At 40.7% G+C, this 23,340-nt stretch overlaps 1 long non-coding RNA gene across 2 annotated transcripts; it reads left to right on the top strand.

Annotated features, from left to right (window-relative positions):
* Positions 1–6,836: 6,836 nt before the first annotated feature.
* On the top strand, positions 6,837–23,214 carry LOC145597364 (uncharacterized). 2 transcript variants are annotated; one of them, XR_014103347.1, is made up of 3 exons: positions 6,837–7,075; positions 21,992–22,342; positions 22,761–23,214. It is a non-coding gene; the product is annotated as an uncharacterized LOC145597364 (long non-coding RNA). The 2 variants fall into 2 exon arrangements; XR_014103346.1 differs by lacking the exon at positions 6,837–7,075 and adding an exon at positions 10,002–21,912.
* The last annotated feature ends 126 nt before the right edge of the window (positions 23,215–23,340 follow it).

Raw genomic sequence — 23,340 nt, 5'->3', positions numbered from 1 at the left:
TATAATATATCGTTAGAAAGTTATTAAGTTTAATTTCCAACCCAATTGTAATCAGGTAAATCTTTTGTAGATTTTAAGATATGGTCGTTTTAGTGAAAGAGTGTCAATTTTGGGTCGAGTTTAGTGTTTTGCTCATATTTTCTTTGTTTTAAATCGGATTTGGGCTTATGATATATTGTTGGATGGATATCTTATTGAAAGGGCTATTGTAGGCATCATTCGAAGTGCGCCTACGTAAGAGCATGTGGTGAATATGCTTGGCACTCTTAGGAAGTGCGAATTGACATATACTATTAGGAACAAGGAAAGTAGGGAGCCGCCAACAAGTTTTTAAGGAATTTGTAAACCGTTCACGGATCATTTAAGGCAACCACGAATAAAGGAACAACGATAGGCAACAACGATTGACCCGTGAAGGTTACACCCCATTCATAATCCATGAGATTATTAACTCCATATGGTTTGGAACCACGAAAGGAGGATCGGGGATGATGGTACGAAGTGAGTCATGGAGTCACATTCGCCCGTATTGGCCTTCACTCGATTCCTATAGTGAAAAACATTCCTGCGATCTCAAAGGCATACAAACCGAGATTCAATTTGCTCCAAACTATTATTATGCTAAATTGGTTTAATATTAATGCAACATATAATCCTAAAATATTTGAGATCACTTGAATTAAATGAAAAGATTAAAGAGGAACCTAAACCGGTTGTCCAAATTATCTTATTAGGCGTGATTTTCAATTACATATTCCCTTTAAACATGCAATAAGTGATCAACTAAAAATAAAATAGAATTATCATTAATATTGGAAGCAATTTAACAATAAATTGTTAGTCAAATCAAATAATAAAATAACCTAATCATGATGCTAGCAATATTAAAATAAAATAAGAGTAATTAAATTAATTAATTACTCACATTCCGCGCGTTCCTTTAAATTGGTACATCATGAATAAACTGTTAGTAACTTCAATAAAATAATATAAATCAAATGGAAATTAAATTAAATTAAAATTAGAGTTTATTTGGTCCAAACCCTCAGTTAATTCTACCTATCACGCCTTGGTTAAAGTATAGAACTTCAGGTATTGTATAGACTTCTTTGAGTGCTTAAAGGAAGAAATAGTGGAAGAATAGGGAGGCTAGTGTTTAGGCTAAAGAGGGAGAAGAGAATGATTTGATGATCAATCTTGTTGATGATTCAAAAAAGGGTAGATATGACCTATTATAGAGAAAAAAGAAGTGTAAAAAAAACAAGATAAGATCCGAATTAAATCGGAATTAAACTCGATAGACTACAGTTTTTGCGGTTTTTGTTTTTATCATATCTTTTGATCTAGAAATTGGAATAATATAAATAAGATATATTTGGAAATATCTTGAAGTCTAATTTCTAACCCAATTAGAATCAGATTAAAATATTTTGTTGAATAAAAGATACGGCCGAAATAGTGAGACGGTGTCAGTTTTGGATAGAGTTTGATATTTAATTCATATCTTTTTCGTTATAGCTCGGAATTGATATTATAATATATCATTGGAAAGATAATTTCAAGGGATATCCAAGCATTTAATATTTGGATAAATACTGTGAGGAAAAAAAATATATGTCTATCTTTGAACGTCTTTCAATTCGAATAGAATTAGGACTTTCGAAAAAAGGAGTTTTATTCAATTTCAAACTATTTAATCTTATCTTTTCAAAAAGGATAATTAAGATATTTTGGAAACTTATAGAATCTTACAATTAATCCTAATTGGTTTAGGAATGGGATTAAATCCTTTGGACCCCCCATATGATCATTGGGTCGTAGGTAAGATGGGCTTAGGTTCGATTTGGGCTCAGTTTAATATTTTGGCCATAACTTATTCGTTATAACTCGGATTTGGGCTTATAATATATTGTTAAAAATATATTTTCAAACCCCATCCAATTATTAAATCATTGGACTCAGATAATGGACTAAAATAAATTGGACTAAACATTTTTATAAAAAGGACACGAAATGAATGATTTTAAAGGACACGAAATGAATTATTTTGGGTTTAAAGGCACGAAAAGAGGAAAATAATTTATGGTTTGGGGAAATGGGATAGGATTTGGGTTGGTTTATGAAATGGAAATATGGATTTAAGCACTCCAAGATTAAATACTCAACCCGACCAATAATGACGGTGAAAGGTTGTTCATCATCAGGTTTGGTTTTGGGGAGACATTTTTAGGTGTCTACAGCTATCCAACCAAATAATATTTGGATCACAACCAAATAATATTTAGATCAATGTTATAGGGCCACGAAATCAGATTAGCTCGGTTTTGTGATGTGGAAACGAAAAGAGGAAAATAAGTTATGGTTTGGGGAAATAGGCTAACAATTAGGTTGGTTTATGAGATGTATGGGATTGAACATGGTTTTAACCACTACAAATATTAAGTACTCAACTCAACCAATAATGGCGGTGAAAGGTTGTTCATCATAGGGTTTGGTTTTGGGGAGACATTTTTAGGTGTCTACAGAAGCCCGCACTTTGACTGAGTTTGTAGAAATGCCAGTTTAAAAATGATAGTCAAATCGATTGGGAAGGAGAATGATTCAAGACGTTATGAGATCGTAAATCTCTCTGTATACGCCGATTTCTACACAAAAGCGTTAATTCCACAGATAAAAGAGTCAAGAGATAGAATGCGTATCTGACACCAGTGTATTGGTGGCAAATATTTTTGGTAGTTTTCTACGCCTCTAGCAATCCTTCTGATGAATATAGTTGTGATATTTTTCCCCACCTTAAGAATGTTATTAGATGATGTTTCCACGCCTTTGGAACGGTGTTAGATGATGATTTTTCCCCGCCTTGGGAACGACGTTAGATGGTGATTCCATGCCTTCGGAATGCTGTTAGATGATGATTTCACGCCTCTGGAACAATCTTATAATTGTCGATTTCTCTGCCTTGGAGGTGGCAACGACCGATAATTTTCTACGCTTGGTGAAAAACTTGTATGATTGAAAATAGGTTCCTCGCCTTAGGAAAAGCTATTGCGAGCTAATCCGCCTCAAACAACCTATAGAATGACCTCAGGAAAAGCTATTACGAACTACTCCGACTCAAGTAGCCTATTAAATGAATATAACTCCCACACCTCAAGAAAAGCTATCGAGAGCTACTCCGCCTCGAGCAGCCTATTGAATGATGATCATTAAATATTTGATTATAGTTCACTTTGCCATGAACGCAAACTGTAGATAGTTTGCTTATCCCCGAACGTGGGATGTAGATAGTTCGCTTATCCCCGAACGTGGAATGTAGATAGTTTGCTTATCCTCGAACGTGGGACCTAGATAGTTTGCTTATCCCCAAACGTGGGTTGTAGATGATAAGGGTTCAATTGTCCCTGAACGTGAGTTGTAGACGATAATAGTTCGATTATCCCCCGATCGTGGGCTGTACCCGAGACCTGCAAAATGGAATTTGCCAAAGGACTCGTATAGGTTATGATTAACTTGACCAACTAACTTGACCAAACTTGACTTGACATGACATGACGTGTATATAACTTGTAACTGTGTGTTTACATGTATAGTTTGACTGTGCAACTGGAAATGCAAAAATTTCCGTCATTTTCTGTCATGAGTGGAGGGATCGAATTTCTTTCGAAAATGAAAGACGTGAAAATGGAAGTTTTTGAAGAAGTTTTTGAACTTCATGTAATAAAAACTGGAAGAAATTTTGAACTTCCTCGTTGAGAAAAATTTGAAAAAGTTTTTTGAAATTCCGCAAAAGAAAAGACATGAAAAAGGGAAGAAGATTTTAGCTTCCTCATTTAGAAAAGCGAGACAAATCACATGCATCTTCTTCTTGGCAATTTGAATTGCTCATCTTGAAAATATTGTATGCATGATGAATGTTCGTACGCCAGGAGGCTAAGGAAAATTACATCATGTGACACAATCAATTAATGCACTTTGGTAGTGAAGATAAACACATTATAATCACAACTTATGATAGATGTATGTTTCTTAGGTCAGGGATCTAAACATCATATATAAACAATCTTACAAAGTTGCTTAGGTCTGGAAGCTAAGCACGTATATAGATGAAGTGATTGCTGAGTATTACATGATGAGTGTTGCTTAGGTCAAGAAGCTAAGCACAATATGCTTTGTATAATAACATATATTTGATATATAAAAGTTTCTAAGCACATAATGTGATGCATGAAACAATGAGCAAGTAATTGTTTCTTTTAATGAATGTTGTCTTGAAAGATGATGAAGCATGCGCAGTAGGAGAACAAGATTTCATGATAAAGGGTTCCTAAGGGAAGGATAATATGGTTATGTATGTGTGAAAGAAGTGTATGAATGTGATACTAAGGCTGGCTGCAAAGATTATGGTGATGGAAAGAAATGTGAGAAGAGTTGAGATGGTGACTCTTTAGGCTGGGTAGGCTAAGTGATGTGGGTTCAAGCCCCCAAGTCTAGCTCTAGGTGGATAAGGATAAGCATTGGATATTCTTAGACTCGATCATGCTTATGAATGTGGCTACACCTCGATGTGAGGTTGCCTACGTATCTGTTAGAAATCAGGCCGAACGTTGCATGAAATAGGAAGTGATATCTATGAAATTAGGAGCTTTAAATAAGGGGAAAAGGTTTAGCATAATCTTTTGAGTGATTAATGATGCACTTTTGATTGATTTTAGTTAAGCCCCAATACACAAAGCTATAGTGCATGAGGGGTTGTGTTAGCTAAAGTTGATGCTAAACAAGTAACAAATAAACATGATGAAGATTCTGTGTTGGGTAGAGATAAAAAGCTGAAGGCAATGAGTGATAATGGTTTTGTGCCATATCTGTAGTCAAGTACATGCATTCCTCTAGCTCTAACAACAAAACTTCTTATGAAGATGGTGAAAATGATAAAATCAATAATTAATAAGTTCTTGTTTAAAATGTAATTTAGAAGATGTTGCCTATAATAGGATGAGTGTAAAACAAAATTATGTCAACATGTTTATTGTATAAGGTGAGTGTGTATTATGTCAACATGTTTCGTGCATGTGATAAGCTAAGTAATTATGATAAGTGTTAGTAGATTATTTGGAACATTGTGTTGTAATGGATGCTTACTTGAGGGTTATGCTATATATTATAAATTGATTATTATTATTATTATTATTGTTGTTGTTGTTGTTGTTGTTGTTGTTGTTGTGATTCGGGATACCCTAGTTGATGTTTGCTATCGTTTTGGGATTTCAGCAAGGAAAGAGGTTGACATTGGGTTGTCTGGAGGGAACGACACGACCCTTAGACCTGCTGATGTGTTACTTTATTCCTGGGATCGTGGTCGCGATGTTTGTGTAGATTTGACAAAATATTCTCCTTTGACACAGTCAGGGCTATCTGACTTTATTCCTGGACGGGTTGTGGCCGATGCAACTCATCGAAAGCAGGTTAAGTATGAGGCTCATTGTTAAGCGATTGGTTATGGGTTCATTCCCTTCTCCTTTTCTTCGTTTGGTGAATTTGAGAAGGAGGGTGTTGCGTTGCTTAAGCGAATTCAGAGGTTCTCGACGACACAAGACATTGGAGCATGTGCTGCAACTCATATTATTACTAGGGTAGGCTTTGCTACCACTAATCTATTGTAGGTTGTATGACTTTTGTTTTTGAGATATAATAATAATAATAATAATAATAATAATAATAATAATAATAATAATAATAATAATAATAAGCTAAGGTACTTATAAGCATGCAGAATTGATGTTACCTAACAAATTCCAAAATATAACATAATAGCAATGTTAGAATAGTTTAGAATTACATAACAATGAGGAACTAATTAGCCATATGGAATGGTCGCAGAAAACATAGCATTGTTGCAAAAGGTGTCGAGTAGGAACACATTCAAAATGACCAAGTAGTCGAACCCAAAAAATGTGCTCCTACTAGAAGCCCAAGGTCTAAGCAGCTAGAATTCACTCACGCGAAACAGATTTCACAACCCATTTTAGATAGCCAACCCTCTTGATTGCAGCAGTTGGCCCAACTTTAAGCTTAAGTGGTTTTTCTTTTAGTTTATAAGCCATATAGTCAAATTCAGGCCAGTTTGTCATATGCAACATGTAAATTAGTATACAGATAACCTGTAATGTTATTAAAGATTGGAATTCAACATGGTAACAGCGTTTTCAGTAATAAATTTAAAACTCTCTACCTTCTTCAGTATAAGTTAAGTGTCTTTGAGGCCTAGCAATGTCTCACACTGCTTTCCATATCCAGCTACTACTAGTGTCATCAGTTGCATGGAAGTTGATACTTACCCTGGAAATAAAAATATTAGTTTATAATATGATGAATTGCAGTATCAAAGGTCTTATGCTTGGAAACATGTACCTCTTTTTTGCAATCCATTGAGGATTGCAAACATCACAGTAAAATTTGACAGTTTCCACGTTATAACAGTGTTTTCCACATCCATTGCATCCAATGTGGGCATTGACATCTACCTGCTTAGCAGCTGAAATTGTAACCTTAATCCAGTGTTACTCATACGCGGTGGTTGTAGTTGCACTAAGAAAAATATAAAAGAGGACGACATAAATTGGTCAAGGAGGGCGAAATTATAATCGCCCTTTTATTACAGAGCAAAGAGGGCAAATTTTACTTTCGTCTTTCTATTTCAAAGCAAAGAGGGAAAATTTAATTTTTATCTTATATATGAGAGCAAAGAGGGAAAAAGTTTAGTTTTGCCCTCTAATTTAGAACAGAGAGGGAAAAATATTAATTTGCCCTCGTTGAAAGTACTACAAGTAATAAAATAATACGCCCTCTATCTAAACGCTCATTCTCTCTCTCCTGTAAAAACTGTTGAACCCCAAACGCTCAAATTGATTGCTCAAATTATCCGCTCAAATTTTTTGCTCGAATCATTTGCTCGAATCATTTGCTCGGATCAAATCTCTTACTCAAATATTGTGCTTGAATCATTTACTCGGATCGAATCTCTTGCTCGAATCTGCTCTATCTCTTGCTCGAATCTCACCCAAATCGAAAGTTTCAGGTATTATCTCATTGCATGTTACATTTGAGATTATTCGTATTTTATAGTTGTTTATCGAATCAATGGCTTAATTGTATGAGCTATTGATTAACATGAATTGTGATAATTGTAATTTATTTTGGCTTCTTTATATGAGCTATCGATTCGATGTTCGACTATTGATTACTGCGAAGCAAGTTAGGAATGAATTCAATTTATGTTATGCTATTTATGATTGATTACTTGCTCCAATTTAATTACCTGTACTTGCTGTTGATGATTGATTTGGTTGAATTTTATATGTATTTGGCTGAAATTTCTGTTTTCCTAATTAATCTTATACTTCATAATTTAAAGTAAGAGGCCTGGTTGAATTTGTATATGTGTTTGAAAGAGTTGAAAGTTGGTGTATTTTTCAGTTTAATATAAATGTTATTGTTTTCAGTAATTGCAATGACGTTTACTGAATTTGAAATTGCGATTATTTTTTGTTTTGTTGAATTTGAAGTTCTTTTTTGTTACTGCCATTTAATTTATGGATTTATTTGGTTTTCATGCTTTTTGGTGAATTTTGTACTCCATAATTTAATTTGAATCTTCAGTGAGAAAAATTGATTCTGTTTTCAGTTTAATTGAAAGGAGAACTATTTAACATTTAAGCAATTGCAACCTGTTTATTGAACTTGAAATTGCTATTATTTTCGGCTCTATTGATTGGACTTCTTTTCAAATTGATGTTCGTTAATTCTGTTTTTGATAGTATGATATTTCTGTGATAGTTGGATTAATAGAGATGTTATGCATTTCCTTCAGCCCAAAATTAAGTGTAATACTAATGTTTGGTCGTTAAATGACTTAAATTGGACTTCAGTTTGTAAGTGGTTGAATTGCTGCATGTTGCTATCAATTTAGGTGATAATAATGACTTATTTTCATAGATATGTTAAAATTGTTTAGAATGAAGTTGTCTCATATCCTTCATGAGGGGTTTAATTAATATCTGGCTTTCTCCAAAGCTGTTTGCAATCACATACTAATTATTTCTAACTATCAAGTTAGGTATTGTTTTAGCTTGCTGCATGTTGCTATAAAAGTATTTTCAGTGACATATATATGCTTTTGTAGGTGATTAGTTTCTATCAATTTGTATTTCTATTTCATTAGACTATTGGTCAACTTATATATGTTGCTATAATGTTGGATTTTATTCCACCGATCCCTTGTATCAACTTATACATTGTTTTATGTAATATAGAATGGATAATGATAGATATTGGATGTATGTTCAAGGGTTGAAAGGTAGGCTTCAACCAAGTTACCGAAATGGTGTTAAATACTTTCTTGATTTTGCTTTCAACGACACTAACCCTAATTCTGGGGATAAGAAGAGATGTCCTTGTTTGAATTGTCGAAATTACTTTGACCATGACTGAGCGACAATGCGTGTTCATCTCCTTCGATTGATTGTAAACTGGTGGACTGCTTCATGCCCTGTTGCCTGTTTAAGTGCTTCTTTTAAATAGCAACCTGTGGACTGCTTCATGTCATGTTTCCTGCTTGTAAACCGGTGACCAATTTTTTTAAAGCTTGAAGCTGTCAACTTGTGACATAATGCTATGTCTTGTTTTTCTTATTCTAACAAATGTTGGCTTACTTTAGAACTGATCAAATCATATTGGCTTACTTTAAAATTGATCAAATTAGTAATAATTGGTAAGACTGAAAACAACCAAAGGACAGGGAAACTTTTTGTTTTTATCATTGCCAAATTGAATTAGACAGTTTATAACATGCGAGTACTACAATTTTAGTAACTTTAGTCTTACTAAACATACTTATAATATGCTTAAGATCCAGCCTAGGGTGTTTTATTTAGCTGGTATTGAGATAAGTATGCCTCTTGTTTTGGGTATTTTATACCCTGCCAAGTGGCCCAACCAGAGTCTGACATGTGTCACTAGAAGGGGCGCCAACTTGGACCTTCCAGATGGTGACACGTGTCAGGCGCATAAAGCTCCTGATTTGGGGTATTTAATGATCCAAGTGGACCAATGAGAGAGCGACATGTGTCGCCCTAGGAGGCGTCAAATGGCCTCTCTAGATGTATGACACGTGTCACTGAAAAAACGGCCTTCAAGGCCCAAACTTTGAGGCGCCGCAAAGCGGCGTGCCTTAATCCCTAGGTCATCAAACCCTAGGGAGGGCACACTTCCCAAAGACCCTATAAATAGGGACATTCCCCTCATTTATGATGGGACGTTACATTGCATTAATTACATAGCTGTCGTTCTCGAGAAATAGACATCACTTGAACTTGGAGGGCGGACCACCGACCATTCGGTGCTCCGTTTGTTTTGCAGGTACAGACGTCCTTCTTGAATCCAGTCTTGAGCTGTAACTCTCCCGAGGGACATGAAAAACCCCGAAACATTTGGCGCCGTCTGTGAGGAGAGTACCTCAAAGATGGCTTCCTAAGAACAACCTGTGCCGCCTCCAGAGACCACTCGGCCTATGGAAGAAATAGAGGTCCAGACGAACCATGACTCAGGTGACGACGGAGACGTCGAAACCTATGTGGCCCAAGACGGGTCACTCATCTCTAAGCGCCTCCGTCACAAAGACTGGCGCCCTACTCCAAATGAGAAGGCTCGGCCCCAGTTTGATCTATCAAGACTTCGTTTCCCTAAAACGGTGACAAGAAAGGCCATCCGACATGTAAAGCCGGATGGTAGCAAAAAATCATTTCCTGATGCTCATCAGTACATCGACCAGCTAAGGAATCAGCAGCTGTCGGAGTCAGCTTCTACGTCGAATTATCACGACAGCTTTCAGAATACCTTGGTGAGGAACTCTCCTTCAATACCAGGACTCCTTCAAGCGGCCCCCTCGTATAGTCGGGGCCTCATGTGATCAATTCGGCGCAGTATATGGCACATCCATTATACAGACTGCCTGCTTTGCCCTACATCCAGCCTGCCTTCTTCGGAGGACATGCGGCATACAGCTATTAGCCTTTGGAGTGGCAGCTTCGGCTACAAAACCTTGGGAAGCAACCCTCTGCGTTCTTCGGGGAAATAGCCGAGGACGAACACCCGACCATGGTAAAAAATGTCATGGTTGGAACCTATGATGGTACCTCCAACCAAGAAGACCACCTCTTGGCATACACCCACCTCATGTACTTACAGGGGTTGGATGATGCCGCCTGGTGTCGATGCTTCCCAGCCACACTGAAGGGCATAGCCCTTCAGTGGTTCGGCAATCTACCGGCTGGTTGTAGAAACAGCTTCAAGACGCTTGCGTTCTTGTTTGCTTCTAACTTCTCTATGAATATCCCTGCAAAGAAAACGAGTCTTGATCTAGGCCATGTACAGCAGGGAGATAGATAGGGGCTGCGATCATACGTTAGGCGGTTCAATCTGGTGAGAATGGAGATTCAAGGACTGTCTGACGAAGTGGCTTACACGGACTTTTTCAAAGGTCTGAAGGACAGGTCGACTTTTAAGTTCGAATTCGTCCACAAGAAAATCTTCACCCTCCAAGGAGCCCTGATGGAGGCGAACGCTTATATACAGGCGACCGAGCTCTGCTCCTTTAATAAATAGTCGGACTCTAAGAAGTCTGACCGACAGAAGGAGAGTTGGCCAGCTCATCCGTCTCTAAAACCAAAAGAGAGCAAAAAGAAAAAACAGATTTGGGGGGTTGATAACTCCAATCAGCCGACCAGAAGAAAAAGAAAGAGTTGAAGCCGTACGTTCCAAGGTACGAGTTCCACAAGGACAGCTACTCCATCCTCATGGAGATTAAGGATCGGCTAACTCTTGAGAAGCCGACTCCTATGAAAGGTTCCGCTGAAAATCGGAACAAAAATAAGCATTGTCACTACCATGAGGATGTCGACCATGACACAAACGACTGCTTCAGCTTCAAGCGGACGCTTGACCGTCTGGCTAAAAAAAGGAGCGCTGAAATCCTATGTGAAGTCCAAAGTGGCTTCAAAATCGAATCTTGGGAAGTCGAGCAAAAAGACTCCCCGGCCTGCTATCAGCTCTGAAACGGATGAGGAACCAGTTTATACGATAGCATGCGGATTCGCCGGTGGTGGTCCAACCATGCGGGGCAATAAAGACCATGTTGACGAGGGACTGGCGTCCAACACATCCGCCTTCCCTGAAGTCATCATCGCCAAAAAGGATAGAGGCAAAGTCGTCGGCTGCATGATGACCCTGTAGTCATAGAATGTAAAGTGGCTAACCAATTGGTTGGTCGCATCTTGATTGACACAGGAAGCTCTTCAGACATCATTAGCCTCAAATGTATATCCAACCTCAAATACAGGTCGGATAGTATGATGGATGTCTCCCACCCCCTTGTGGGTTTTGGGGGAGGAGTTATGCATCTAGTCGGACGCATTGATTTGCCCATCCGACAGGGGGAAAAAGGTAGCGGTCGACACATGACCATCCGGTTCCTGGTGGTCGAGGAGCTGACCGCCTACCATCTTATCCTTGGCCGAACCATTCTTAACGAGTGCAAGGCAGTCATCATTCCTGCTCTCATGCTTGTCAAGTATGAGAAGGATGATGGGACTGTTGGCTCCCTGAACGGGGACTAGAAGACGGCTCGCGAATGCTATCTCTCGAACGTTAAGTCTGCGGCTGCTGCAGCCGGTCAGGGCAAAGAGCTAATAGACTTTGATGATATCAAGGAGGACCATCCGACCCCACCAGCCATTAAGAAAAGAAAACCTAATCCGATGGCAAAAGCAATAGCAATCACTGACCGGGGAGCGGTCAAACGACCTCCGTCCCCAGCCGGCTGGTGAGCACATTGATATTCCTCTAGACGCCAGTCGGCCAGAGTGAACTGTTAAGGTGGGGACGGCTGCTTTTGCTAAGTTGGGCGCAAGCATGCACCAACTGCTAAAAGAATTCAAAGACATCTTTGTCTTTGAAGTAAAAGAGATGTCAGGCATCAGCCCGGATCTTGCCGTCCATAAACTCGCTGTGGATCCTAAAAAGAAGCCCATTCTGCAAAAGCAAAGAAACCAGGCGAGGAAAGAAGTCAGGCGGCAGGCGCCGAAGTTAAAAAGCTGTTAGACGCTGTAGGCGTCGTTCGAAGTGCGCCTACGTAAAAAGCATGTGTGAATATGCTTGGCACTCTTAGGAAGTGGGAATTGACATAATACGATTAGGGACAAGGAAAGTAGGGAGCCGCCAACAAGTTTTTAAGGAACTTGTAAACCGTTCACGGATCATAAAAAGGCAACCACGATTAAGGGACAATGATAGGCAACAACGATCGACCCGTGAAGGTTACACCCCATTCATAATCCATGAGATTACTAACTCCATATGGTTCGGAACCACGAAAGGAGGATCGGGGATGATGGTACGAAGTGAGTCATGGAGTCACATTCGCCCGTATTGGCCTCTACTCGATTCTTATAGTGAAAAATGATTCCTGCGATCTTAAAGGCATGCAAACAAATATTCAATTCGCTCCAAACTATTATTAAGCTAAATTGGTTGAATATTAATGCAACACATAATTCTAAAATATTGTGATCACTTGAATTAATAACAAGATTAAAAAGGAACCTAAGCCGGTTGTCCAAATTATCTTATTAGGCGTGATTTTCAATTACATATTCCCTTTAACATGCAATATGGTGATCATAAAAATAATAGAATAAACATTAATATTGGAAGCAATTTAACCATAATTCCAACAATATAAAAATCGTTAGAAAAATAATAGAAATAAGAGGAACATAATTCTTACTTTGATTCTATTTGTTTGCAACTACAAAATAATAAACGAGCTAGTAACTTCAAGGAAATAATAACAGCAATTAAATTAAATTAAATGAAGTAGAGTTGATTTGGGGCCAAATCCTCAAACAGTTCTACCTTTCATGCCTTGGCTTAAGGACAGAACCACGAGTAAAATATGGACTTCTTGGAGTACTTGAAGAAGGAATTTTGAAATAGAAGGGTAGGCTAGTGTTTAGGCTAAAGCATAGAAGAGAGAAAAATAGAGAGTTAATTGATGCCCCGTACATCAGAAATAAGGGGGTATTTATAGAGAAAATGTGCTGAGGGAGCACACGGAACCCTAAAATAATAAAAACCCTAAAAAAGTATCCCGCGACACGGCAAACTGTACCGTGACACGGGAAGTCCCACCGTCAGACGGGAAACATTCCCGTTACACAGTGCATTTATAGTGTGATGCGGGAAATTTTCAGTAATCGGGGAAGAAAACGCGTTAAGGGTTTACGCGGAAAAGACACGGAATTTCCCGTGTCACGGCAGATTTCCCGTGTCACGAGAAATCCCACCGTCAGATGGGAATGATTCCCGTGACACGGTGGGAACGTGTCGTGGCGCGGGAATTCCTAGCCCGTTTTTCCGTCTAAATACATTTTTAACCCTTATTTCATTCAGCATTTTAAGTGCCGATTGATAATTTCGGGCCCTTCTGATTTATTATTATTTGGGCTAAAATAAGAAAATAATTAAATAAAAAAAATAAAAGGTTTGGGCCAAAATTAAATAATAAATTTGGGCTGAAATTAAAACTATGCTTTTACCAAACATCAAGACTAATCCTTCAAAAATATGAATTTAATCAAATACGATTTTTTAAGCACTCTCGGGATTAAATACTGAACCCGTCCAATAGTGGCGGTGAAAGGTTGTTCATCATCGGGTTTGGTTTTGGGGAGACATTTTTAGGTGTCTACAGACGCTGGGTTCATTCGGCCATGTAACTTCCTTGAATGGGTTGCAAATATTGTGCTTGTAAAAAAGCCGAATGGTACCTGGCGCATGTGTGTAGATTACACTGACTTAAACAGAGCATGTCTGAAGGATAGTTATCCACTTACAAAGATCTGGTCGACTCATGCCCTGATGAGTTTTATGGACGCCTATTCAGGCTTTCATCACATTCCCTTGTGGAAAAAAGATCAAGAAAAGACGGCATTCGTCACTCATCAGGGGTAATTCTGTTATAATGTGATGTCGTTTGGTTTGAAGAATGCGCCTGCTACTTTCCAACGCATGATTAATACAGTCTTCATTAATCAAATTGGGAGGAATGTAGAGGCGTACATTAACGATATGATAGTTAAATCCAAACAACAGGCGGATCACCTGTCTGACCTCCGAGAAACATTCGCCACACTCAGGCGGCACAATGTCATGCTTAATCCAAAAAAGTGTGTCTTTGGTGTTGAGTCTAGGAAGTTTCTCGGATTCTTGATTGACCAAAGGGGGATAGAGGCCAACCCTGAAAAAATACTAGCGGTAATCGACATGCAGTCGCCCCGTACTATGAAGGAAGTCCAAAAATTAACCGGTTGTCTGGCAGCCTTGGGAAGATTTCTCAGTCGGTCAGGCGACAAGTGCCTCTACTTCTTCCAGGCGATCAAGAAGAAGACTAGATTTGAATGGGGGGATGATGCTGAGGCCGCCTTCCAAAAGCTGAAAACGCATCTGCACTCTTTGCCAAGGTTGGTCAGCCCCTTGCCAAAGAGGTGCTCTATATGTATTTGGCCGTTTCAGATCATGCCCTCACTGCTGTCCTCTTAGCTGAAAGAGACGGCATCCAGCTCCTGGTCTACTTCATTAGCCACGTTCTTAGAAACGCAGAACTTTGGTACCCCATGGTTGAAAATTTTGGTCTCGCCCTTTACATGGTTGTCAAGAAGTTGAAACCTTACTTCCTAACACATCCGGTCACGGTCTACACTGACGAACCGATCAAGCGGCCAATGACAACCCTGGAGTCTGGTGGAATGCTCAAATGGGCTATTGAGTTACTGGAAATCACTTTCGAACCAAGGAAGGCAATAAAGCGGCAAGCATTCGCCGACTTTATTGTTGAAATGACAAGTCCGGCTGAGCCGGACAATATCAATCAGGTTTGGAAAGTGTATGTAGACGAGAGCTCCACGTTGAACGGCTGTGGTGCAGGCATAGTTTTTTTTTTCAGTTTCTTGAGGGGGACAAATATGAATATACTACGGTTCAAGTTTCAGGCCTCAAACAATGAGGCCGAATATGAAGCCCTGCTAGCCGGCATCTGGATGTGCAAGGCAGCACGGGCAACGAGAATTGACGCTTGCTCTGACTCGCAATTGGTCGTTAGCCAGTATAATGGTGTCTATGAAGCCACCCATCCGGTTATGATCAAATACTTGCATGCGGTCAAGGCTGAAGCTGGGACACTTGAAGACTTCAATTTAAGTCAAGTGCCCAGATCGACAAATAATTAGGCGGATGCTCTGCCCAAACTGGCGTCATCTGCTTCCTGTGAAACGCCCCGGTCAGTCTTCTAGGAAGTCATGGAAAAAATAAGAATATTTGATGAAGACCCCATTGGAGTACTTGATCGAAGCTCTACCTGGATGGACGGCATCCAGGCATACCTAACAGACGACACCCTCCCAAATTCACCTCAAGAGGCGACCGTGATGAAGAAACGGGCTGCAAGCTTTGAGATAAGGCAAGGAGAGCTCTTTAACCGAAGCCTCTTTTGAAGTGTGTGACCCCAGAAAAGGGGCAAGAAGTCCTTGAAGAATTTCATGCCGGATACTGTGCCTCTCACGTAGGTGGCAGATCCTTAGCTGTCAGGGGACCAGACGGCATTACTTTTGGCCTACTCAGGAGTCGGATGCTATGGAGATGGTTAAATAATGTGAAAAGTGTCAAAAATTTAGCAAGCTAATCCATCGTCCGGCCACTAACATGATGGCTATCCACAATCCTGTGGCGTTTTCTAAATGGGGCATGGACATTTTGGGCCCCTATACGACTGCTCCAGGCGGCAGGCGTTATATCCTAGTGGCTATGGATTACTTTACCAAATGGGTAGAGGCAAAGGCTGTCAAAAACATCAAGACAAAGGACGTCATCTCCTTCATCTAGAAGAATATCATCACCCGCTTTGGGGTGCCTATGTCTATGGTTTTTGACAATGGTCCTCGGTTTGAGACCCCTCACCTAAAGACTTGGCTGGGAGATCAACCAATTATTTTGCATCAGTCGGCCGACCCCAAGCAAACGGCCAAGTTGAAGCCTTCAACAAGTTAATCTCAGGCGGCATAAAGAAGAAAATTGAGAGAGCTGGCAGCCTATGGGCGGATGAATTACCTCACGTCCTATGGGCCATCAGAACAACAGCAAAAGGGGCAACTGGAGAAACCCCATTTCTAATGGTGTATGGGGCAGAAGCTGTCTTGCCCATTGAGCACTATGAGCCGACTCTTCGGATCATGCTATATGATGAAGATGCAAACTGGGAGGCCATGCGCTTGGTATTGGACTCACTCCCAGAGCGCAGGGGCAATGCAGCCTTGCGTCATGAGATCTGATGACTCGAGCTTACAACAAAAGAGTACACAATCGCCCTTTAAAAGTTGGGGACTTTGTGTTACGAAAAATGGAGGCAGTCGGTAGGGCAAATGAACAAGGGAAGTTAACCCAAATTGGGAAGGCCCTTACCGAATTTATGAAGTAGTAAGAGGCGGCACCTACTGCCTGGAAACACCAGACGGCAGGGGGCTACTTAGAACCTGGAATGAATATAACCTAAAGAAGTATTACTTCTAAAATTCCTTAAAGTTTTTTGACTTATTAATGAAATTTTGCCTTCATTTCATACTTGTCTTTTTTTTTTTCTTTATTTTAAGTACCGACTGCACTAGAAGGACCATGCTCATAGCAATGAAGGACGCCGCCTACACTATGTGCTGGCGGATCCTACTTACCCTCTATATTATGCAGGCGGACTAAAGTTTTAACTAATGACGACGTTCGAATACCGCCTGCACAATGTGCAGACGGACAACGTCAAGATTTTACGAGCTACCGCCTACACAATAAGCAGACGACTAATCACACTCTAAAACTTAACATGATTAAGGGGTCGTCTTCCCCAACAACAAACGCCTAAAAAAGGTCCTGACTGCACCAAAACCTATCCTTAAGCTAAGTTAATAACTTAGCACCTAATCATTCTTTATTTAAAGCTACGTCAATGACTTAGTGGCTATTTATTTCGTTAAACGAGGCCAATGGCCGGATGAACATTATTTAAACTACCGTCTGCTCTAACATGAGTACGACTGTCTGCTCCAATATGAGTCACACAACCGGCAACGTCCATCCGAGCGAATTCGTCGAGGAGAAGCATCTCCCATTTAGGTGGCACATTGCTCTACAAATACAACAAGCGGCCCTACCGAATGCACTAAGGCAGTGCTCGCAGTCGTTTGATTTAATCTAACTTGAAATCTAAAAAGCATTGAGTTTTCCAGCTGTTCTAGCACAAACAGTAGACGGCTACTGTTTCATGTTTAGAGGCTACTTTATCGACTGTCCTTGTTATGGGGCAAGGCAGGCAGACCAATCCGTTTTTAATGAATATGTTAAGTTAAAAGACTTAGCAGTTTTTCTATACTAATCAAGGCCTTTGGCCGAATGCGTTCAAGAAATTATCTGCTCCATATGGCCGTCTGCCGCTTGGTTTGGGGCAATCACCATAGCGATTGATTGACTCGGAAACCATTCATATTCTTTAAAGTATAAAAATTTCTAAGTCAATCAATTCATGCAACTGAAACCAAACGACATCCGTCTAAGGGCAAGAACATTCGCATACTATATAGGTTAAAATACTTAGCAAAAAATTCTATGCATAAAAATTGAAAGCTTTGAAAATTCTAAAGCATAAGCACCAATATATATAAAACCGGTCAAACGACTGGATGCTTCATTAAAGTAACATCCGTCAAAACTGACGACTGTAAATGTTAACTGGCAAAGCCAGAAATTGTCAAGTTACCCGACCCCTTGGTCGGAAAGATACATAGATTACTCGGCACGCAGGCTGGAAAAGCAAAATATTTGGCCATTCGGCCGCAGAAAAAGAACTTAAAGCTTAAAGATGAGGGGAGCTTCTCAGCATCGGCATCCGCCCTGTCCTCCGGCGCATGCTCCTTTGTCTCCTCATTCTCCCCCGATCATCCTCCTCGTCCCTAGAAGACGAGTTGTCTGACGAGCTGGACTCCTCCGGGCATCCTTGGCAGCTGCCTCCTGAGCTTCCCTAAGGAGGCGGGCATTGAACTCGTCATTTGCCTTATCAAACTGAGCCTTCCAAGTTTGATAATCGGCTGACGACTACACAGCTGCCAGGCCGCACGCATGATGGCTTCGCTGTCTTCCATCATTTGCTTGACCAAGGCCTGTTTCTCCTCCTCCATCAAGGACCTATACTTGGTCCGGAGTTGGGTCTCTTGGTTTTGCAGCTGCCTTCTGAGTCTTTTGACTGTCTCCCCAAGGCTAGCTGCCTTGGTTTCTGCCTCCTTAAGGGTCTCCAGCTTCTCTTTAAGGTCCTTGACCTCGTCTTGGAGCTCCTGCACCCGCTGCCTCGCCGCGTCCTAGTTCTGCTAAACTTGCAGATTTGCTAATGCTTGGGAATACAACATATCAAGTGTCAGAATCTCATTTTGTGCAATCTCAAACTGAGCTTTGTCCAGGGTAGAGGCATCCCGAGCATTCGCTGCCTTTACCTCCTTGGTCTTTTCATTGAGTGGCCCTTTAAGACAACTCACGCGCAGCATAGCCTGCAGTCGTCCCAAAGTAAGAGAATTCATCAGAAACCATTCGGCAAAAAATATCAATCAAGTCATAAGATGAATTCTTACCACGCAAAGAAGCGCTAGTATGGCGTTAAGATCAAGGGTGCCGACTTCTTTGACGGCAGCCTTATCCTCAGGATCAAGCGTCCTGAGCATCCGCTTGGCCATCTGAAGGACAGTCGGCCTCACTGGAGCATTTGTCGATACAAACACAATAAGTTAGGATTTTTGAAGACAATTGCAATTTTTGAAAAGTATGGCCGGATGGTCGGAGGAATTACCTCCCTCTCCCCCTGCGGCTTCGCTACCGCCTGTTGTGCTGCCAGCAGTGGTGAGTGGTTGCTTGCCACTCTTCGACACTCGAGTGTCCGGCTTTGTTGGAGTGTGAATGGGGGAAGAGGTGCCCGTCCCCTTCTTTGGCTTAATGGCAACGTGTTTCCTACGACTCAAGGAAACGTCGCCAGCCGACTGCTTACGCAGTTTGGGATCTGGCTGAGAAGAAGGAGTAGGTTTTGATGAGCCACCCTGCAAAGAACTCTAAAGTCAGACCTTGATATAAAATACACTAAGTCATTCATTGAAAAAATTTCAAGGTTGAACAGCTTGTTACCTGAGGAGTGCCGCTTGGCGACTGCTCATCCGTTCGTTTAAGGTTCGAGCAGTAGAAGGTTGCAGAGACAGCCGGCTTCTTGTGAGAAGGAAGCTTTTCCATTGCTATGTCAGCAACAAACAACAAAAAGTGTTAGCAATGAAATTAATAAAAAATAAGGTAGGTAACAAAGCTGATAAATTTAAGCGGCCAGCTACCTCTCGGCTTCTCTGTACTAAGGCCGCAGGCGGCCAAGTACGTCCCGTCCGAGGGCCACTCAAATCGGGGAATATAACTTTGGGGGGTAACTTCCTTGACCCCCGTCTCGTGGTTCATTCGAACGGCCAAGTTAAAAGGCCCCGATCAAAAATCTCCTTCTACGCCCGCCTAGGAACAGGCAGAAGGGCTTTCTTCCCAGCCAGGAGGGGCGGATATTGAGTCCATCGGTTGTACCGCTTGTTCTTTTGGAAATCTGGGGAAGAGACTATATAAAACTTGGACCTCCGGTCCTTCCATTTTTTCTTCTTCCCCATAGTCATCATATAACGAGTATGACTGGTCAGAGTAAACCAGCCGATCCTGCTTGAATTTGGAGTCCTTCTCAAGTAGTTAATATGAGCAAAGCCTCAAAGCTGGGCTCCACCTCCAGCATCTCACAGGCGGCAACGTAGCCCAGAATGTTGACCCAAGAATAGGGGCTAGGTGCCAGATACCCAACTGGTATCCGTCCAAGATCCTCTCCACGGCCAGATGGAGAGGGAAGCGTAGTCCTACTTGGATCGCCGCCTCGTAGCAGCCGAAGAACTGGTCACCATAGCAGGTGACCGTGTCTATAGCATCCGACACGGACAATCTGAACCCATGTCCCATGAAATGGGTAGAAATAAACTTGGCAAGATCATTCTTCATGATTTGCCACCTGCCTTCGGCAACGTGCAAGTAATAAGGAGCACACTCATGCCGCCTGGAAGCAGACGACTCCTCCCAACCCTCTCCCTTCTCAACGGAGAGGGACTATCTCGTAGCCTTAAGGTTCGACTGCGCCTCCTCCAAGTCAACGGAGACGCAGTTGGAGGATGATGACAAGGAGTCATCATCAGAATTCTCTTCTCTTCAGAGCTTCCTGCCGGCTGGTGCAAGCAGTGTCCTCCCCCAACCCAGCATCCGGCACCGATCCACTCGGCCCGGGGTTCTCATATTCTTCATCACACTCCTCTAGAAATGAGTCGTTGGGAGTGTTGATGTTGCTAGGGGGGTCTTTACTATTTTCGAAGACAGGCGCCCTAATGGAGCCGTCCGAAAACACAGTCTCACTTTCCGAATGGTACCAAGAGCCATCCGTCCTATATTTCGTGGTCGTCTGCTTTGTTCTAGCCATCATGTCCTGCAGGGGCACAAACACTGTCGGATTTGGAGATGTACTCAAAGCAAAGTTCTAGATTCAGCTGTCCCCGGTGACCGGCTGATCGCTAAACTAGGCCGTGCCGGGTGCGTTTGGGAAACCATTTTTTATAAAGAAAAAATTCAAATAAATAAGTAAAGAAAGGATCAGACGGTTACCTTAGAAGAAGGTACTAAGAGGCGCCGGTATGGGACGTCTGTTTGAGGCAAACTAAGCTGGCCGAGTGTCGGACTGAAGAAGTCAAAAGTCTTTGCAAGTCAAAAATCCAAAGATTCACGCAAGTGTGAATCCAAGGGAGGTCAACTCCTCTATTTATAGAGGGGGTAAATGCTCTAAGGTAAAAACCCTAGAACCAGGTGAACAGTAAAAGTAAAATCCTCGGCCACTCACAGCTTAACACCTGTCACAGGCGTCATGTGCCACGCACATGACCCCATGCACATGACCCCTGTGAGGGGCAAATGTTTTGGGTATTTTATACCCTGCCAAGTGGCCCAACCAGAGTCTGACATGTGTCACTAGAAGGGGCGCCAACTTGGACCTTCCATATGGTGACACGTGTCAGGCAGATAAAGCTCCTGATTTGGGGTATTTAATAATCCAAGTGGACCAATGAGAGAGCGACATGTGTCGCCCTGAGAGCTCCAGATGTGTGACATGTGTGACACGTGTCACTCAGATATTCCTTCTGAAAAGACGGCCTTCAAGGCCTAAACTTTGAGGCGCCGCAAAGCGACGTGCCCTAATCCCTAGGTCATCAAACCCTAGGGAGGGCACACTTCCCAAAGACCCTATAAATAGGGACATTCCCCTCATTTATGATGGGACGTTACATTGCATTAATTACAGAGATGTTGTGCTTAAGAAACAGACGGCACATGAGCTTGGAATCCGAGCAGATAACTTAATTTCCGCACGTTTTATTCTGAATACCGTACTAACTTAATCTTCGGAGGCGGACGACCGACCATTCGGTTCTCAGTTTGTTTTGCAGGTACAGGCGTCCTGGTTGAATCCAGACTTGAGTTGTAACTCTCCCGAGGGACATAAAAATCCCGAAACACCTTTTTCTTTTTTCTTTGATAGGAACTTGAGGCACAAGCTTGTGAAAATGAGAATGAGGTCACTGGAATCAATGGTTCTAGTTCAAATGTAACCACCTCATCCCAAGCTAATTATGATCCCATATATATAAAGTAATGGAAGAAGTAAAAGAGGTATATTGAATATTTGTCTAATGCACGAAAACTTTGTTTTTCTTTATTTTAATATTCTGACTTTGTTTTATCTTGTAAGGCATAAAAATGGGAAGTTTGACGATGAGGCGGATGAGAAGTTCAAGGAATTAAGGGATTTGCATGAGAAAGAAATTGGTGTAAAGGAGTATGATAATCTTACTCTTGAAGAAGCTTATGTGAAGGTTCTTGGACATCGTTCAGGTAATGCCCGAGGTTTAGGCAAAGGGCACCCAATGTCGTCTAAAGATGAAAAGATAGGAAGAGCTAAGCTTGAATATAATGTTGAAAATATACAAAATAAAAATTATATGATGCGAGCTGAATTGGAAGCGTCTAAGAAGAAACAAGAAGACCTAGAATAAAAGCTTCGGTTAGCCATGGAGAAGATTGGCCTTGATGCTTTATAGAGGTAATATTTTCTAGCTCACTTTTTGCATAAATTTGCCTTGTGGATGCATTTTCAAGTGATGCCTTGTCAAGACTTCTGCTTTCCCAAAGCGTGAGATATTTGTTTGTCAATTCTACTGATGCAATATGTTATCAATCATCCTCTAAGTCAGTCAAATTTTCAATATGTCTTCATAACCCTTAGCCAGAATAGTAGTTCATGCAGTTTGCTTAAACTCGTAAAATTAAGGCAACTAGCCTAGCAGCTCAAAGTCAAGTTACTGCTGCAACAGTCTGCTAATTATATCCGTAATTCAATATTTTGTATTAAGGAAGCTGGTTATTTATACCTCCATGATCTAAAAAAATAGGATTTTAATGTGTAGTTGTTGTTCATGTACACATTCTACTTACCTTTTTTATCTCTTGATTAATGGCAGGATAGATAGAACTAGAGAAGATACAAGAAATTGCAAATTCAAAATAAACAAGATGAAGGAAGTAAAATAGAAAATTTTGCTAGCAGAAGGAACATAGAAGGAACGTACATTATTAAATTTTAGTACTCTTTGGTTTAGTTATATTTTCTATTTAGGAAAACTTGGTTAATACTTTAATTTTGTTCATATAATGACAAAATCAGAATTTATGCCTATTAACACCTTTTTTTCTAAATTTAATCCCTCCTAATATTATTTTTTAAAAAAACTAAAAATTGAACAAAGAGGGAGACTTTGATTTTGCCCTTTAAAATTTGATCAAACAGGACGAATTTTGAGCACGGAGGGCAATATGAATTGACTTGTTTGAGTTGTTTACAAAGGGCAAAAAAACTTTTCATCTTGCTTGAGTCAATCAAAGAGGGAGAAAATTTTCTTTGATAAAAAACAAATAGGGCGAAATATTTGTATACCATTTGAAGCTAATAGGATGAAGCTAATAGGGAAAATTGGGGGCGATTTTAAAATTCCTTCTTTGCCTAATAGGGCAAAATTTGAACCTAAAAGGGCGATTTAAATC

The sequence above is a fragment of the Chenopodium album genome, chromosome 2 (assembly GCF_948465745.1).
Source record: "Chenopodium album chromosome 2, dcCheAlbu1.1, whole genome shotgun sequence".
NCBI lineage: Eukaryota > Viridiplantae > Streptophyta > Magnoliopsida > Caryophyllales > Amaranthaceae > Chenopodium > Chenopodium album.
The sequence above is the reverse complement of the archived record's forward strand: the minus strand, read 5'-3'. Positions and strand labels throughout refer to the sequence as shown.